This window comes from Struthio camelus, chromosome 3 (genome assembly GCF_040807025.1).
Source record: "Struthio camelus isolate bStrCam1 chromosome 3, bStrCam1.hap1, whole genome shotgun sequence".
Classification (NCBI taxonomy): Eukaryota; Metazoa; Chordata; class Aves; order Struthioniformes; family Struthionidae; genus Struthio; species Struthio camelus.
Window position 1 is genome coordinate 119750595 of NC_090944.1, and position 19228 is coordinate 119769822.

General features: G+C 40.5%; 1 long non-coding RNA gene across 10 annotated transcripts in view; it reads left to right on the top strand.

The window, feature by feature from the left end:
• Positions 1–19228, top strand: part of LOC138066863 (uncharacterized) — a 190200-nt gene that overhangs the window by 72649 nt on the left and 98323 nt on the right. For 8 of the 10 annotated variants that reach the window (XR_011140462.1, XR_011140457.1, XR_011140454.1 and 5 more), the window contains 2 exons: positions 6812–6891; positions 8241–8369. This is a non-coding gene — a long non-coding RNA (uncharacterized lncRNA). The remainder of the gene's footprint in view (positions 1–6811; positions 6892–8240; positions 8370–19228) is intronic. The other 2 variants (XR_011140455.1, XR_011140461.1) reach the window with 1 other exon arrangement.

Below are 19228 nucleotides of genomic sequence, written 5' to 3' on the forward strand. Positions count from 1 at the left end.
ACATCAGATATTTTCAAATAATTTTAAATTATTAGAAAAGGAGACAGTGCCATCTGCATATCGTAGCTCAGCACTGTATTTTTCTTTTCAAATTTTGCCTTGGCAATTACTGATCGTTACAGAACTTGAGGCAATTATTTAGGGGTTGTTTTCCATTTCTAGGTGGCTGACTTACACAGCTTGTTTGCCTAGCTGTAGAAATTCCACCAAACCTAACCAGTCTCCTGCTTTCACAGACTGCCAGTTGTGTTATAAGTACTTATTGCGTATACATGGCTCACTTCTCTTTGGAGTCATAGCATAGATGAAGTCACTAGGGAGAATCTCAGAGGAAAAAAGTGCTTATTGTGTAGTAGAAAACAATATGCTTCTTCCAGATTGCTAGGAAGCAAATTAGAGAAAATCAGGAACAACTGTACTGATTACATAAAATATTTGTTCTTTGTGTGGATTTGCCTCTACAATAGCCAGTACATTAAGTGTGGATACCTTCTATACTGCTTTGCATAATTCAGAGGAAATTTTGGAAATGGATGTCACTAAGCATCCATTTAGGAGCCGGGAGACATTATTCCACTTGCTTCAGAGAGTACAGAAGACATGTGGATGCCTTTGGGGTCTCTCTCAGCTGTGCGGAGCTTGTTGTGGGCTGAGCCAGGCCTCTAGGAGAAAAAAAATGAAGGCACAGACCCTGGGACTGCCTTCCTTTGACACTTTGTAGACTTTCCAGGGCATCTTTCTGGTATGTCCTGGGCTTGATCATTCTCTAACTGCTGCTGAGTGGTTCTCTTGATTTCCCATCCTTCTGTCACTGCTGCAGTCTGTATCTGGGATCCTTCTCTCCTCTGTACCTTTCTCCTTTTTCTTTCCCCGTTCCTCCCTCAACACTACTTCGTTGCCTGACCCTCCAAAATTTAACTGTATTACTCTTTCAGATAAACCCTTAAAAACATAGCCTCTTTGTGTGTGTGCTTATAGCTTCTACATACTAATTACATGGCCTATTCTTTGGTTTTAGCCTCCTGTTATGTTCAGGTTTTATTCAAAACTCTTCATCAGAGATTTGTAGGAGTGACTTATTTTCCCATTCCCTGTTTTACTGCATGGGAAGAGTGATTACGATCTCTGTTCAGAGCCAAGGTTTGAAATTGAAGTTTTAGAAAGGGTGAATGGTGTGGGTAGCTTCTCCTTCTGTAAATCTGAAAAGCATCTGGCCCGGTTTGAGAATCACCTAGCTAATAAAAAGGAGTGAAAAATTCTGAAGTGCAAAAAGGTGCCCACTGCCTTATTTTGTTGTCTAGTGCCTTTTACAATCCTCTTGTGTTGGTGATACCTCATGTCCTGTGGAGGATGTTTCATTTCTTCGTCTTGGAAATAACTGTGCTAACCATCCCAAGAAGGGAGTACCAGCTTAATTGAAATTGTCAGCAAAGCACAAAAAATGAATCCTCCTCCCTTCAGTTGTTTGGTTGTTTTAGCTCCCCTTTTCTGCTGGAACCTATTGTCCCAATTTCTGCCAACCATTTGGTAGCTGGAAAGCACATAAACATTTCTAAAATTTAATGACAGCTCAGGCATATCTAAGATAGTTTTAAGCCCACTTTCTAAGTGTCAGTTGCAGTCTAGATATGACGACATTAAGCTCAGAGTAGACTGGTTGGATATTTATCTCAGATGTTTTTCTTGTGCTGAACCCTGTGCCACATGACTAGGTTGCTGATTTTGGGTAGATTCCCACTGCACTTGCAATATTTTATTGCAATGTAGAATGACTCTCCATTAGCTTGTTTTGTTTACATAAAAATCTGTACCTTTGGTTTTAGGTGCAGCAATCTCAGAAAAGCAGGTCGGAAAACATCTTCCTAGATTTTTCTTAAGCTGCTCCTATCCTGACGTAGTTTCCGCTCTTAAGAGTTTTCTCTAGTGGTTCGCCTATCCCATGAGAACCGTAAACTTCTCAGAGCTCAGGTAGCCAGCAAGCTTTGAAAGTAACTGCTGCTACTGTCCTGCTGCTTCTGTATATGCCACCTCTGTTGATGACCATATGCAGCTGGAAAAGTTGTAGATCTTTGTCTGAGGCTGACAAGGTTCTTATTCAAGTGCAACTGAATTTCCTGATCTTTCAGGGATGACCTGTTACCAGTGATAAATTAACATATGATAATTTCCAATTTTCAGCATCTCTTGATATAACTTGTTTTTGTAGAGCTCTCCTATTCAAGATGATGTGTTAGAAGTAGCTATCTTTTAAAAATACTTCTGTTTCTTGAGCTGCTATTTTCTGTTTGAACTATTCAGCTTGATTTTAGCTTGTCTTAGCAGTTGATAATTTCCTGGTAGTTTATCCTTTCTGAAATCTGTGCTTACAATATACTTCATGATAAGTGTGATGTGATGATAAATGTAGTGTGAATAATTTGTGACTTTCTGAAGAAACATGGCAAATGACTTTTTTTAAGGAATTAATTGTACAGCTAAAGAAAACTTCATAATCCATTTGTTGGTGAGAGTAGGGTGGAATCTATGGGTGGTCACATATAGACTTCTCTGTTGTAGGCATGAAAAAGATGATTTCTTTTATACGAATATTTTTGAACTTTTGATCTGGCTAAAGTAGCAATGGATTTGAATCACTATTTTTCTTTTAGCAAAAGTCAAAGAAATTTGATCTTTCAAAATCAAAACTATTTTCATTTACTACTTATAATATTTTCATGTTGTCTTCATAATTTTTATTTGCAAAATTTCATTTAAATATCGTAGGACTCAATCCCCCTCTAATAACCAAGGCCTCATCTCCTGTGTGATATAAACACAAATTTATTCTATACTAGCTACTGCAAAAGAGATACCAGGCAATATATTGCCTGTTATAGACAGCTATTTCTGGATTTAAAGTAGAGCAATTGCAGGAAGTAAGTCCCAGAGATGTAAGATGCTTTCTAAGGTTAGACTGCTCTTGAATCATTCCACCTTTTGGAATGTTCTTTCCTAAAGAATAAAAGTGTTAAGCATTTATAAAAGATATCTAAGTGGGCTTTAAAGATTCTCCTTAAGAATCTTTGTAACTTGTAAATGCATAATATCCCCTTTGTGCTGATCTTGGCTTAGAAGCTTATCTGGCACATACATCTCTTTTGTGAGCTATGAAAAGTGATGTATGTGTAGAAGAAGATGAGTCATCTTAAACTGTTACAGACCAGCTTAGTTGCAAAAAGAGCGCAGGCTTCACATTTTCTCTCAAACTAAGCAGTGTGATGAGGGACAATTATTCATTAATCTGTAGCTGATTTGGTAAGTAATACTGTAATGATCCAACAGTTTGCAGTACAGTGATGTCCTTTTTTTGCTTTGCCTGAGTAATCATTAGGCTTATTATCATTTTAGTAGTGTCTTCTATACTACTAGTTTATCCATGAGAAAAAACATAAAGCATGATGTGGTGTAGATGTTTCAATATACGACTCATGTTTACTAGTGTAAAATACCATCTGAGCATTATGTAGGCATTTACTGTATTTACTTTGAAAAGAAAAGTGTATTCTAATCGGAGAGAGAGAGAGAGAGAGAGAGACAGTGAAGAAATGAACAACAAAAGTCATATGGACCCTCTTACATGGGAAACGTGTAACTCCTGAGAGATGAATGCTGACCAAAGAGATAATTTTTTGTTGTGTTAATGGAAGACTTTTAGAATAATCCATGGATATCTTGATGAGAATAAAAAGACTTCTTACTTATTTTAATTTTTTTTAAATGATTTCTTTTATTTTTCCCTGAATGACTATTTTATTGCGGCAAGAATTAGACAGCATTATACTGAATATCTTTAAGTAAAAAACAGGTTATGTTGTCACAGAAGTGGATCATAGAGATGTACATGGAGCTGTATTTAGCTAAATAGGTCAAATATTTGTTGGAAATTACTGTTTTTTTTTTTTTTAATCTGATGCTACTTATGATGGCCATATAATGAAGGTGTACAAAAGCTATTTTTAGGGAGTAAAATGTTCATTTTTTGGCAGGACTGGAGGATCAAGAGAACACGTTACTGCAAGTCTTATTGTTTATGATGCTGGGGCTGGACTCTGTCCTGTTTATCTCCAAGTGGTATAATGTTTTCATTTCTTTTTGTTAGAGCTTTTAATGAGAGAAATACCTGAACCAAAGCTATTTGTCTCAACTATATTAGATATTTTGGAATGGAAAATGTGTTTGAAAGCAGTGTCTGAATTTTGCAAGTCTAAAAGTATTCTGGAAAAAAGTTATTGAGAGTCAATTGATCTTGGTGTGATCCACACCAGAGAGAACTTGGGCACAGGGATATTTAGTGCTTTGTGGAAGGCTAGGCTGCTGAGCTTGACACTGGGGTGAGCAGTACAGCTTCAAGTATGGAATTGCAATGCTGTGTCACACTACATCCTCGACTCCACCTTGAAGGATTTCTCAGAGAACTCTTGAGCATCTCCAGAAGATACTGGCTGATATTGTTCATGTCAGAAGATATCCATAGCATGGATATGCTTGCCCCTAGCATTGTACCCTCGCCAGCAGTTTCTCGGAAAGGCATGAGTGCGGAAAAACTGAAAAACATAGCAGGGAGGTAAGGCACTTCCTTGAACCTGGAGTCCTGTGTCCAGTTCTGGGCTCCCCAGTACAGAGAGACATGGAGCTCCTGGAGCGAGTCCAGCGGAAGGCTACGAAGATGATGAAGGGACTGGAGCATCTCTCCTCTGAAGAAAGGCTGAATGAGCTGGGCCTGTTCAGCCTGGAGAAGAGAAGATTGAGGGACGATCTCATCAATGTGTACAAGTATCTGAAGGGAAGGTATTGAGAGGATGGGGCCAGGCTCTTCTCCGTGGTGCCCAGCGACAGGACGAGAGGCAACGGGCACAAACTGAAGCACAGGAAGCTCCTCCGCCTGAACGTGAAACTTCTTTCCTGTGAGGGTGACAGAGCACTGGCACAGGTTGCCCAGAGACGTTGTGGAGTCTCCTTCCCTGGAGATATTCAAAAACCTGCCTGGACACAATCCTGTGCAATGTGCTCTAGAGGACCCTGCTTGAGCAGGAGGGCTGGACGAGATGATCTCCAGAGGTCCCTTCCAACCTCAACCATTCTGTGATTCCGTGAATAATTAATCAAATTAGACTTGTAAGGAGAGCAAGTGTCTTTTCTCCTTCAGTGTAAATATTATATTTTGTGTGTATATGTGCAGATTTAATCAAATAGCAACATATTTCTCAGGCTCACCAGCGCTCAGAACAGATCCCTTTCCAAGCAAAAGCTGGGATAGAGTTGCATGGGTGGTCAGTCATGATGGGATCACCAGTCAACTGAGTAAATGTTTAAGTGTAGCCCTCCCTCATTTGACATAGTCCTGGCTGTGAAACTGTTCTGCAGATCAGGATCTGAAGTTCTTGATCATGTGATTTACCTATTTGCTTGATCTTCTTTCTGTTCCTTTACTTTTCCCAAAGGATACTTCTGTGTACATACTGTGCAAAGTGGAAACAAAAAGCACTGTTTATTTTCTAATCTGGAACTCTGCACCCATGTCCTCTGGGTGTGGTACATATTATTGCCTACTCTAGCACGTTGAATCACTTGGAATTTGGAAAATGGGAAATTCACATAGGTGCCAATGGGACTAGAAAAGAGTGACATCCTCTCTGAGGAGCCTTGCCTTCCTTCCTTGAAACCCTTTCTGGCATCTCCAAGGGCAAACAGATTAATCACCAGAGTTTAGGTACTTGTATTGCTGAGGTCAATTAGTGATGTTGCAGCAGAATGAAAAAAGATAATCAGATTTCTTGGTTTAGGTACTTGGCTATGTATTTTTAGTAGGAGCCTTTATCTCATTGTCGTTTCCTGTGCAGTTGCCTGAAAAAAACACTATTGGCTAACCTATATTTCCTGTCATCTAAATATCATAGAACCTATGGTACTTATGTTCCTGAAAGATAATTGAAATTTCTCTGTGGATCTATTTAGGCAGGCATATAATAGTTTTATTTGTGGATATGACTGTGTATATTTTAGTGATGGTATTTCTCACTTTACATGTTAGAACTTTCCCTAACTTGCCTGCATCTGCGCTCTCTTAAACATACTGAAGTGGTGCTACTGCTCCACTGGACCACTGATCTCATCAGCATGAAATGTCTATCAAAAATGTGAAAACATGCACACGTCATGCACCACTTGTAAATGCCATGCTTCATTTAATATGTATGTCACTCGTGGTATGGCACTCACAGTTATGTAGCTTAACTGAAAGTTATCTCAATGTTATGTGGTATCGTTGTGCCTTTAACTAGGAGAGAACTGCATTTGGTTTTCATTTTATCAGTGATGATGAAGTTGGGCCAGCAAGCACTTTCTAACATCCATCCTATCTACAGGTGCAGACTAGCGGCCAGGTAGCTTTGTTTATATTGTTAGAAAGCAACAGTACAGTATTAAGACTTCAGGAGATGCTGACTATAATTTTTCTTGTATTTTTATCACTTGAATATAGTGTCATTTGAGGATAGATCTAATCTCTCTGTTTCTGCAGAGCTCTTTTTGTTCCTATATGTTGGTAACACTACCTCCTCAATCATGCCTTTCTGTTCGTTTCCATTTTCTTCCCTTCCCTCTTTGAATTAGATTGTCCCCCCGGTAAGCTGCAAATGGCAGGGTAGTTACAAGACCTTGGCTGAACAAAAATACTACTTTTTTGGTAGAGGCAAAAATATGCAAAAATAAGTCTTTATGACTTTCCTTTAAGTCATTTGCTGTTTTCTAAGCCTGTCATTTCTGTAAACAGAGCTTGGGAGTGAACCTTCAAGAGCTCCAGTCCACTAGTTTCTTCAAGATGCAGGTTTAAAGACACCCTAAAGCTCAAGGGTGAGTAATTTAACAAACTGGCTGTACTTATCGGCAGTCACATGGTAAAGCATTAACTTGTTCCTGTGGTGTGGATAGAGGAAATTTTTTCTCACTGGGAGACAGCAACAGTAGGAAAGTAGGAATAGATTAGAAAAAACAGCAGCAAGAAACAAAAAAAAGCTACAAAACCCCTTCCCCCCAGAACAGAACTCCAAATATTGCAGTTCTGGTTGTTTTTAGTTAAACGTTTGGTTCAAAAATTCCATCTTTTTGACAGGGAGTAATTCATGGAAATATCTTAGTGCCTTAAAGTAAAACTTGGATTTCTATTTCCGTGTAGTTGCTTTTCAGTGAGTGTTTTTTAAGTCATAGCTGAATTATTCCTCTAAAATGTATTTTCTAAAGATGGGAGAGGGGAAAGCAGGAATGAAGGAAGTGGGTTGAAAGAGGAGCCAACACAGAGTTTGACTTAGGGATAACAAGGGCAGCTTTATGTGTCCTCCTGCATATTCTTGAATGGGATTGGGATTATGTGGCTGCTGTACCCTTTTCCCTTGGGAATGCCTTGCTACTTCCTGGAGCAAGTACACCCTCCAGCCAGTGCTCCACCTCCGTGTTGTGAGGGAGTTTGCACCCTGAATGAAGTTAGCTCAACAGCTGCTTTATTCCACTGCTGTAGAACAGCCCCTAGAGCAGTCTAAGAATGAGAGGGCTGTGTGTGATGAGTTACAGAGGTGTACCCAAATAAATAGCAGCCAGATACGGAGGTTCTGACAGGGGTTAGGTTCCTTTGCACACAAGCAGCCTGTGTGGGCAAGGGGGAGAAGGAAAAGAAGTCATCAGTCACTGGGCCGCAGCCTGGGGAGGAGTGATGGCAGCGGTGCTGGAAGCAGAGCTTGCTCAAAGTGATTTTTAATAGCTAATGTTACCCAACAAAACTGCCTAAAACCACCTTTATCCCACTCATGTTACTTGGCTAGCGTGAAATGTAGTGGGATTCCCCCGCCCCTTCATTTTCACTTCCGTTTAGGGTTTTAGGGCTTTGGTACTGTAAATGTGACTGTGACAGCTGATTGCTCAGTTGTCTGCAGCTATTACTGTTCTTTAAAATGCTGATCTGTGGAGTAGCATACCCTCTTTGCAGCTAGCAGTTTGTGTAGCTTGTCCAGAATTCCTGGAAGGCCTCTCCTGCCTGAGATAGACTGTTTTAAGTCATTTCATATTCACCTAGCACTAACCTCATCTTAAACTGTGCTACCGGGATTTCTCAGGCTGAGATTGTAAAGTGATCCTATGCTGTGATACTGTGTCTGTTTGCCGCAACCTATCTTAAATTATCTTTGTTTACAAGTCAGTTTGTTTTCCAGTGCTGCAAACCTCAAAGGAGAGTGAAAAATCAGGACTTTTTTTTTCCATTCATGATTTTTCCTCCCTGCTAGCAAAGAACTTGAGAGATGTCCCATTTCCCATGTGTCATCTGTGGCAGGAACATTCAGGTGGGTTCATGAATGCACACTTTCGCCTTGTCAGTTTGTCGTCATGTTTGAAAGAGCGATGGGGCTTTGTGGTGAATAAGCATATGGCATTTATATGTAGTTGCCATTGAATATAAAGCATGGAAATAATTCCTGAAATAAAACAGAAATGTGGGAGGAGGAGGAGAGAGAAGTCAAACCCTGGCTCAGAAGAGTGCATTGATTTGGAAAGGAGTCAGTCAGTATGTAAACAGAGGCAGAGGCAAAGACAAGCAGAGGAACAAAAATGGACACTTAATCCAGCTCCCTTGAAGCTTTTGTGGCCAAACTGTAATTGATGTCAGTGGGAGGTGGATCAGTCTGCTAATCCGGCACATAAGCCTTGTGATACTTGATTAGCTTTGGTAACCAGAGAAGTTACCTTATTTCCATGAAAAGTATAGCTTTTGGCTTAAAGGACCAAAAATTTGATTAATAACTTCTCCCCAGTCAGGGGAAAATAGTGTATATATATATATTTTTCCTTATCTATTTTCCATTTAAGAATGAAAGTTAGTGGAGTTACTTTGGTCTGTGTTTCAGCTTGGAGTAGCAGTTTGCATAAAATATATGGATAAGGTTCTTAGAAGCGATCACCCCACAGGGTAACCCAGAAGGCTGCTGAATCATTCCTTCCAGGCACAGAGATAAGATTCATAAAATAACATAGGCAGCCCCCTGTGTATTCGTTCTAACTTTCCTATAAAAATCTACTTTTTAAAAAATTTCCCCAGTGTTTGCAGGCACACTGGTATTTTCTGGAGATAAGCCCACACAACTGCTCAAGAGGAAATTGTTGGTGAAGGTAAAATACATTCTGTGACGAACTTGTCAAAATCTGCTACGTGCTACTTTATCTTAAGAACTGGAGATAAGCTCTGAAGTTTCTATCCAACTCTGAACTTCTCCAGAGTTGAATGATTTTCAAAGTTTAGAGATTTTTAGGGGTTTGGTTGGAGTTGTGCTCTGTTGATTCTTTTTTTAAACTAAGCTCTTCAAAAGTCCCTCTGAGGAAAAAAAAAGAGCCCAGCTGAGAGGCAATTGTAGTGTGAAAAAGTCTTGTCCTGCTTCTTGAATGTTGCCTCTCCTTCAAAATCAGGAATACTTTCCCTTAATGCTTTCTAGAGACCCTTCCCCACTATTTTGTTTTCTAGGAATTTTCGACTCTACCACCCCCCTCAAATTTTTATAATTTTGCATTTTGGAAACCCTTCCCCCATTTGTTTCCTAGGAATTGTATGAGCTTTTTAGGACTCATCGCATAATGCTTTGTATGATTCTCCTTCTCCCTCAACACTCTTGTTTTTGCTTTCTAGGAATCCCCCTTTTTGCTTTATAGCACCCCCCCCCCGATGCTTTCTAGGAATTGTGCATGTTTTCTGCCATTTGCTCGAAGGAATTGTCCACATCTCTGAGGTATCCCCCGCTTAATGCTTTCTAAGAGTTGCTCCCCATACTGCATTCTAAGGTGTCTCCCCTGACTTTTTGCTTTTAGGAATTGCCTACATTTTCTAGAACTCCACTCCCTTCCTTCTGCTTTTCAAGACTCCACCAGTTTTATTTTAAGATTCCCCACCGCTTTTACTTTCTATTAATTTTCCATGTTTTCTAAGAACTCATCCTTTTTTACTTTCTAAGAATCCCTCCATTTACTTTTGCTAAATTACCCCTTAGTGCTTCCTAGGATTTTTCTGCATATCCTAGGAAAGCGTCCCAAATGCTTTCTAGGAATACCTGAGCTTGCTTCGTAAGATTTATCCATTTTTTTCTAAGATGTACATTTCCTTGGAATCCCCCCTTAATGCTTTCTAGGAATGCCTACCATCCACAAATGCTTTCTTGGAATTTTCCACGTTTTCTAGGAATCCCCCTGATGCTTTCTGGGAATGTCCCCTTAATGCTTCTAGGAATTTTCCATGTTTTCTAGGAATCCCTTCTTAATGCTATCTGGGAGTCAGCGTCTCCCTTTTGATTTCTAGGGGTCCCCAGCATTTTTTAGGCTCCACCCTCGGCCCCAGCTTAATACTTGTCTAGGTATTTTCACAGAATCACAGAATCACAGAAGTGAAACTTCTCTAGGAGTTTTCCTCCTAATGCTTTTTAGAAGCACCTTGAAATGCTTCCTAGGTATTCTCCATGTTTTCTAGGAGTCCCCGTCTTTTGGCTTGTATGAACTGTGCATGCTATTTTTTTCCTTGTTTTGTTTGTTTTGCAGTGCTCCCACTTCCCCCCTCCCCGCTCCCCCCAAAACCTAGAACTTCTCCATGTTTCCTTGGAATCCTCCCTTCTGCTTTCTAGGAACTGTTTGCATTTTTTGGAACTGTTTGCATTTTTGGACTCCCACCTCCCCTTTTTGCTCTCTAGGACATTTCCAAATTTTCTAGGAATCCCCCCATGAATGCTTTCTGGGACCCTTCCCCTTTTGATTTGTACGTATTGCAATACCTAGAATCTACATATATACAATCTAGGATCACATTTTCTAGGAATTCTCCTCCCCCTACTTCACTGTAGGAATTTTCTACACTTTCAATGAAATGTTTTTGATACTGTTTTGTAGGAAACTTCGGGGGTAATGCTCCCTAGGAATTTTCCTGTCTGCTTTACAGGAATTTCCACTATTACTTTTGTAGGAATCCCCCACACTTTCATTTTTTAGGAACCCCCCCTTTTTTTTTTTTCTAGGTATTCCCCCATACTTTTTCCTAGGCTTTTCACAGAATCATAGAATGGTTGACCTCTGGAGATCATCTCGTCCAGCCCTCCTGCTCAAGCAGGGTCCTCTAGAGCACATTGCACAGGATTGTGTCCAGGCAGGTTTTTGAATATCTCCAGGGAAGGAGACTCCACAACGTCTCTGGGCAACCTGTGCCAGTGCTCTGTCACCCTCACAGGAAAGAAGTTTTTCCTCACGTTCAGGCGGAGCTTCCTGTGCTTCAGTTTGTGCCCGTTGCCTCTCGTCCTGTCGCTGGGCACCACGGAGAAGAGCCTGGCCCCATCCTCTCAATACCTTCCCTTCAGATACTTGTACACATTGATGAGATCGTCCCTCAGTCTTCTCTTCTCCAGGCTGAACAGGCCCAGCTCTCTCAGCCTTTCTTCAGAGGAGAGATGCTCCAGTCCCTTCATCATCTTCGTTAGCCCTCCGCTGGACTCGCTCCAGGAGCACCATGTCTCTCTGTATTGGGGAGCCCAGAACTGGACACAGTACTTGAGATGTGGCCTCAGCAGGGCTGAGGAGAGGGGGAGGATCACCTCCCTCGACCTGCTGGCTGCACTCTTCCTAACGCACCCCAGGAGACCATTGGCCTTCTTGGCCACAAGGGCCCATTGCTGGCTCATGGTCAACTTCATGTCTACCAGCACCCCAGGTCTTTCTCTGCAGAACTACTTTCCAGCAGGTCAACCCACAACCTGTATGAGTGCCTGGGGTTATTCCTTCCCCAGGTGCAGGACCCTGCACTTGCCTTTTTACCAATAGCTTTCTAGGAATTCCACCAATAATGCTTTTCTAGAGTCCTCCTAATGCTGCTATTTTTGACTCCCCCAGTATTGCTTTATAGGAACCCATCCTCCTGCTTTTTATGAATCCCTTTCTAGAAATATTCCACATTTTCCAGAATAGCCTGTTTTCCATTCTAGGAATCTCCCATAAATGGTTTCTAGGAACTCCTACTTTTGCATTCCAGGGGTCCTCCCACCAACCTTTTTTTTTTCCTCTGAGAAATCCCTCCTTTTCCTTTATGAGAATTTTCCATATTTTCTAGGACCCCTCATCCCATGTACTTTCTAGATTTTTTACTTTTTTTTAGGACCCCCCCCCCCCACCCAGGTTTTCCTTTCTAGAAAACCCTCCCAAATGATTTCTAGGAATCCCCCTACTATTACTTTTTCCTTGTTGGTCTCCGCACCCCCAGTATTCCTTCTCTTGTTTTTTTGGACTTATGCCTATAGCTTTTATATCCCTATAACTTGCTTTTAATAGCTAGATTCTACTTTAATATTTCTAAGAATTACCCCTTAAAGCTTTATCTGAAGCTTTTTCTCCCTCCCCAAATCTTTGATAGGAATTCTCTCCCACTAGAGTTTTCCACATTTTACAGGAATCGCCTCTTAATCTCTTTTTCCAGGAAGCCCTCCCAAATTTTTTTTAGGATTCTCTTCTTAATGCTTTCTAGGAATTTTCCACGTTTTTCAGGAATCTCCCCTTTTTTGTTTTCCAAGAATCCACCCTGATGCCTTCTAGGAATGGCCCCTTAATACTTTGTAGGGAATCTGAACATTTTCTAGGAGTCTCCCCTCTTGTTTTCTAGGAATCCCTGCTTATTGCTTTCTAGGAATGCTCCCTTTTGCGTTCTACAGTTTTCCGTATTTTCTAGCAGTCCCCTCTTAATGCTCTTGAGGAATCCCATCCCCTCCTTTAATTTTTTTCTAGGAATCCCTACCCCACCCCCTGGGAATTCCTTCCCTCAAAGCTTTCTTGGAAGCCCCTCCCTTAATGCTTTCTATGAACTTCCCTCCCCAAACCTTTCTAGGAATTTTCCATGTGGTCCAGGAATCTCCCTTTTTGCTTTTAGTAGTTCCCCCTTAATGCTTTCTAGGAATCCCCCATTAATGCTTTACAGATTTTTTTTTTTCTACGATTCTCCCATTTTACTTTCTAGGAATCTCCCCCAAATAGTTTCTGAGACTGTCCCCCTAAATTCATTCTAGGAATCTCTCCTTTTCCTTTCTAGGAATATCTCCTTAATGCTTTGTAGGCATTGTACATCTTTTCCAGGAAACTCCCCCCTCTTGCTTTCTTGGAGTGTCCCCTGAATGTGTTTCAGGAATCCCTGTTTTGTTTTCTAGGAATCCTGCCTATGATGCTATGTACGAATGCTCTCTTGATGATTTCTAAGAACCATCTTGTACTTTTTAGGGATCCTCCCCTTAAGGCTGTCTAGGAGTGGCCCTTGAATATATCTTTGAGTTCACCCATCTCCCCTTTAGCTTTCTAGTATTTCTTTGGAGAAAATCCGAACATTTTTGAGGAGGCTTCCATTTTTCTTCTTCCTACGTAATGCTTTCTGGGGACCCTCTCCCCTTTTTTGCTTTCTCAAAATCCCCTTTTAGTGTTTTCTAGGAATAGTCTCTTTTGCGTTCTAGGAATTTTACACTTTTTCTAGCAATCTAGTAATGTTTTCTAGGAATCTGCTGTTTTTATTTCTGGGGATCCACTGCTTAATATTTTCTAGGAATTCCCCCTTAGTGCTTTCAGGAAACTTGTCATTTTCTAGAAATCCCCAGCTTTTATTTTCAGTAACTCTCTTAATGCTTTTTAGGAATTGCTACAAAATGCTTTCTAGGAATCCATCCTTAATTCTTTAAGCCAGTTTCCTACATTTTCTAGAAATCCTATCCTAATGCATTTTTTTTTTTTTGGGGTTCCCCCTTTTTCTTCCTAGGAGTTCCTAATTAATACTTGCTAGGAATTCCCTCTAATGCTTTCTAGGAAATTTCTGCATGTTCTAGGAAGCCCCCCTTAATGCTTTCTCAGAATTTTCAGTGCTGTCCAGGAATTGCCCCAAAATACTGTCTAAGCTTCCTGCCTAAAAACTTTCTAGGAGTGCCACTGAGTGCTTTCCATGATTCCCACCTTCTTCTTTCTTGAAATCCTCCCTTAATGCATTGTGGGAATTTGCCATGTTATCTACAAGTCCCTCCGTAATGCTTCCTAGATATTTTATGCATTTGCTAGGGATCCCCGCTTTTTCTTCTTAGAAGTTCCTGATTAATGCTTTCTAGGAATTTCCCCTCTAATGCTTTCTAGAAATTTTTTCTAAGTTCTAGGAGGACCCCCTTAATGCTTTTTAGGAAGGCCCCCCCAATGTTTTTTGGGAAGTCCCTACCCAAGTTCTACTTTAGGAATCCCCCCTTTGTACTTTCAAAACATAGTGCAGACACTCTGGTCTCTCCAGTTGCTAATACTTAGACCTACAAGACCTGTCACCTGCGGTCCCTCCAGTTGCTGGTACCTAGATCTGAGGAGCCAGTTACCTATGGCCCCTTCTCCAGTTACTGACTCTTAGACCTTACACCACTTACACCTAGGATAGAGAGTGAGATTACATGGAAGAAGATACTCAGGAAAAGAATTTCATAAGACAGGACAGACTATGGTGATCAGGCATAGGGCTCAGTCAGACGAGCATACTGACCAGCAACCTAGGTTATGTGTGACTGGCCCCTTTTATACCCTTCCTCTCAATTTTCTGACTTTTCTTCTGGCCCATCTACCCAGATCCTTTCCTTTCCCTGCCTTGGGCCCTTACCCTAAACATCCCATAGTAACTTTTACATAATCCCCCAAATCCCTTCTGATATCCTGCAAGCTTTTCGCTCCTTACGAGTTACAGACTTCAAATTGACCCTCTTCAAGGCTGTACCCGAGTAGTTCCTTTAATAGCTCATCAGTCAGTGACCAAAGAGTTCTGGTCTTTTTTATTTGTTTCCATTATCCCCAATCAATACTGCTTGTGTGTCTGTGTGTTTAATTTATTACTTTCCTTGTTACTTGTTTTTTCTTTTGTATTGAATATTCTTTAACCAAACAGTGTAATGAACCAGGTGCTCTGACATTCCCCGTACCCTCACAGCCTCCTTTGCTTTCTGGGAAGACTTCCCCTCTGCTTTTGAGGAAAGTACTCCCCCTGCCCTTACTTTCCAGGAATGCCATTCTTTTCCAGATTTTTTTTTTTTGAGCTTTCTAATAATTTAATATTTGGTTACTAGGAGTTCCTTGCCTGCTTTCTAGGACATCCCTGTTTGCTTTCTAGGAATTCCCTATTTGCTTTCCACATTTCCACTTCTGCTTGCTAGAAATTCTCCACTTGCTTCTTTCTATGAGTGCCCTGTTTGCTTTCTAGGGATTCCCCATGTACTTTTAAGGAATTCCTAGGTTGCTATCTAGGAACTGTAGAGTGCTTTATGGGATTTCCCCATTTGTTCTCTATAATTTTCTGTTCTGCTTTGTAGGAATTCCTTACTTTTTTCTATGAGTTTTTCATGTTGTTTCTAGGAAATCCCTAGCTGTTTTCATGGAAATTCTTTTTCTTTCTAAGAAGGCCTCATTTCCTTTCTAGTACAGTTCCTTCTTCCTTCTAGGTTTTCCCCATTGTCTTTCTAGGAATAGTCCAAATGTTTCTTAGGAATTTCCAAATATGGAACCTTCCTAGGAATTTTCCAGTACTTTCTAGGATTTTCCCCAGGCTTTCTAAAAATTGAACCACTTTAGAAACTCTCTAATGTTTTCTCTATCTATATATACTTCATAAAGAGATAGAAAAACTTCAGTGAATGAGGGATGACTTTTCTTTCTGTTTATACAGTATATGCTGTCTTCATATTGCATATAAAGTACCCATGTGTATTCCATTTCTGGCAGGAAAGCCGCATGCAAGGTGAGGAAAGACTTTCTGTCTGCCTAGTGAGTGTAAGCTCTGTGTATATGTTCTACATATGTTTAGAAAAATGTCAGTGAGTTGAAGTGAGTGGAGTCTTTTCTGTAGGTGGAGACACTGTAAGCAGCCTACAGATACTCAACATATAGGTAGTCGCACTGAGCTGTGTTGTATCAGTAACCTACATATATCGTTTTTCAGATCTAGATGTCCTCCTTTACATGCCACATATATTTTTGGTATGTGGCATTTGTTATTGCTGTATGAATGTTGCTGTAACTTTGTTATTCTACTAGCAGACCATGATGAACCAGTCTTGATATCATGCTAGGTAGTATTAGTCTGGATGGTCCAAGGCCGGCAGAAACTGGTGGAAATCTTACAGTTGACAAAAATCTTACTTTAGACGAGATTTTTAATGCTCCACAATGCATTTGCTCTAAGTTCTGGCCTAGTGGTTATGTGATTCACTTATTGCAGCCTGGCTGATCTTTTGTGCAGTTTATTTCTGAAATGGTAGGACATCTTTAAGTTAGAGAAGCAGTCTTAAATGTCCGTAGTGAGACAACTTGTTTTAAACTTTCAATTTCCACAGCCATTTGTAATCAGATTGTTTATTTAATCCAAAATACAGTAAGCACTTATGTCCTTAAGTGTGGTTCTTTTGGCTGTTTGTTGCACGCTATAAACAAATGAACCCCAGAGACCTTTATATGCTGTTATTGTGTAGCTGTTGGCCTGACTTCCAACAAATGCAACAGCAGCCTGCCAGTAAAAAGGCAGAAAACGTCACAGGCCTGGGACGGCTAAACTCTCCGAGATGTGCTGGAGGGTTGGCTGTCACTGCTGTCAAAGACAAATTATCTTCCATGACACGTCCAGGAAAAATATCATACCTGGAAATATTTTTTATTTCTCTTTTTGTTTTTTTATAACTCCCTGGCTGTTCTGACTGTGTATGTGCTTTATACTATCCTGTATCCCTAACTGGCTAAAATATCTGTGTTTCTGAGGTGAACAAGATGTCCTTTCCCTATAGCTTTCTCAGTTTCATTTCATTTTATTAAATAAGATTTTTTTTGTGTGTTTGTGAGAGATTAATTCTATTTCTTTTGTGATAAAGCATGAGATTGGATTTGTGGTGAAATAATTGAAGCAATCTTTGTTATAATTTTTAAGTATTTCATCTAAGCCATGTAAAAAAGGTCATTCAGTACTTCATTTTTTTTCTTAGCTGTAAATGGCACTTTACCTCTTTAAAAAAATCAGCTGCTCTGATGTGTAATGCACAAAGTATGACATGCATAACCTGGCAAGTAGACAGTGGAACTGGGCTTACAGCATATATTGCAAAACTCAAATAGACCCAGAGCTCATTTAAAGCTGTGTGAGGCATGAGTATTTGTAAGAGATTTTGGCTTTAAGTTGGAATTCTAGACTCTTGGGCATGAGACATCACTGAAGGAAGTTCACGAAAGCTTTTTTAAAGGAGGTATTTTTCTCAAACGTGATAGAAAAACACAAGGCATTGTTCTCTCTACCCACTGAGTAATGGTCTACCCAACTGGATAATCATGCCGTATTAAGTAGTTTCTCTCTCTAGCTGAATTGATTATGATTCTTCTCAAAATAGCTCTTAACAGAAGTGTCTTCCTACTCTGTGCCTTAATAATAAAATAAAAGAAAAAAAAAGAGCACTGAGATATGTTGGGGCCAGCTACATTTCTAGTCTGTTAGGCTGTTTATGTTCATATAGGAGTTCTTGTCGAGGTTTCCTGGACTCTCCCTGACTACTTCAGTGAGGTCCATTAAAGGCAAGCTTAATTTTTTCTTACGAGAGGAAATTGACATCTCTTTTCTCAAGAGGAAACAGCATGTCTTAAAACAAACATGGCTGTGAGTAGTTTGCCTCACTGTGAATTACATATCGTGCTTTCACTTTGTAATGTCTCTCCAGCCAAATTTGATGTCTGATTCATTTGGCTTTGTCCTTTTATTTCCAAGTACCATTACTCTGAACCCTGCTCTCTTGCATACTTTGTGATGCTGGATCCTGCTAATTAACAGTGCATTTGGTATCAGGTTGGCTCTGCGGTGATCTTGGATGTCTTGCCCCAGCCTGCTCTTCTTGCTTCATTGCAACAACTTCATACTCCCTCAAACAGGCAGGGCAGATGGTCTCCTCAATGGCTTAATTCTTTTAACTCTGTTTACTCTTGCTGCCTTACTTCTCCAGTACCTCAATAATTACATTCACAGCATTTCTGACAAATTTATTTTGAACAGTCACTAGGGCTGAGAAGGTTTTTATTTATCTGTAGATAGCGTGTATGTTTCTGTTCCCTCCTCTGCCACCCCCATTCTTCAGCCCCGCACACCCCTTCCCTCACATCGACCAATCACGCGACCTGCCAGTAGTGTGCAGCCTGCCAGCGGGAACGAGGAACGCAGCTCTGACATCTGGGCTTTCCGCTCTTGAGCACCAGCCTAGCTGAATCTGCTGACAACGTCACGTTAATGAACTAGTGACAGAAAAGGGAGGAGAGGAATGTCAGTCAGTGTGACAGTTGGTCTTGATCTAGGAGAAAAGGAGCAAATTTTTATGAGTATGTGGCACAGGAGTATGGGAATCTAGTTGGTTCAGTAAGATAGTAACACCTATTTGGTGTGCACTGAGAGATCAAGGAGAGGCCGTGGCAGGAGATCTTGGGTTCTGCAGAGACCTACTGCTCATACAAATGAAATCTGCTATTCTAGCCATAAGTAATGTGAAAGGATAGGAGATGCTATGTCTGACAAAGTGAACAGGAAATCAAAAAATCCTCAGATCTGTTGTGCTTCAACAGAACTTAGTTGTGTGCCTCAGAGAAAGAGGTGGTGCCAGTCCCACAATGTGTCATTCTCCAACCCTACCAAATTAGTTTATAGAAAACAACCAAGCCGAGGAAATAGCCTACCTATATTTTAATAGTCTTGGAGACAAGAACCAGTGTGGGCCAGTTTTTGAAAGCTACTAAGGTGACACTTCTGAGTAACTGCCATTATTTTTCAGTCATCTGGTAGCTTTCGTTCAGTATGCAATGTAATGTTTTTATAAAGGGTAGGTCAGAGAACAAGCAAAGTGTGTCTGTGCACTGCAGAACAGGAGATTTTGAGTTGTGTGGTAGGTGAAGAATCAAGTCTCAAAGATACTTCTCAGATAGATTCACCATGATTTTAACTGGGAATCCTCGATGCCAAAAATAGAATGTGTTCTGTATTACTTTTACAAGCACCTCAGTTTCCACTCTGACTTGAGCCTTATCTGGAGCATCTTTTGCTGATGGTAGAGTTATGAATCAAGTATTTGCTGACAAATAGCTTAGGGCTATGAAATCTCCTTTCTTTAATGTAACTGCC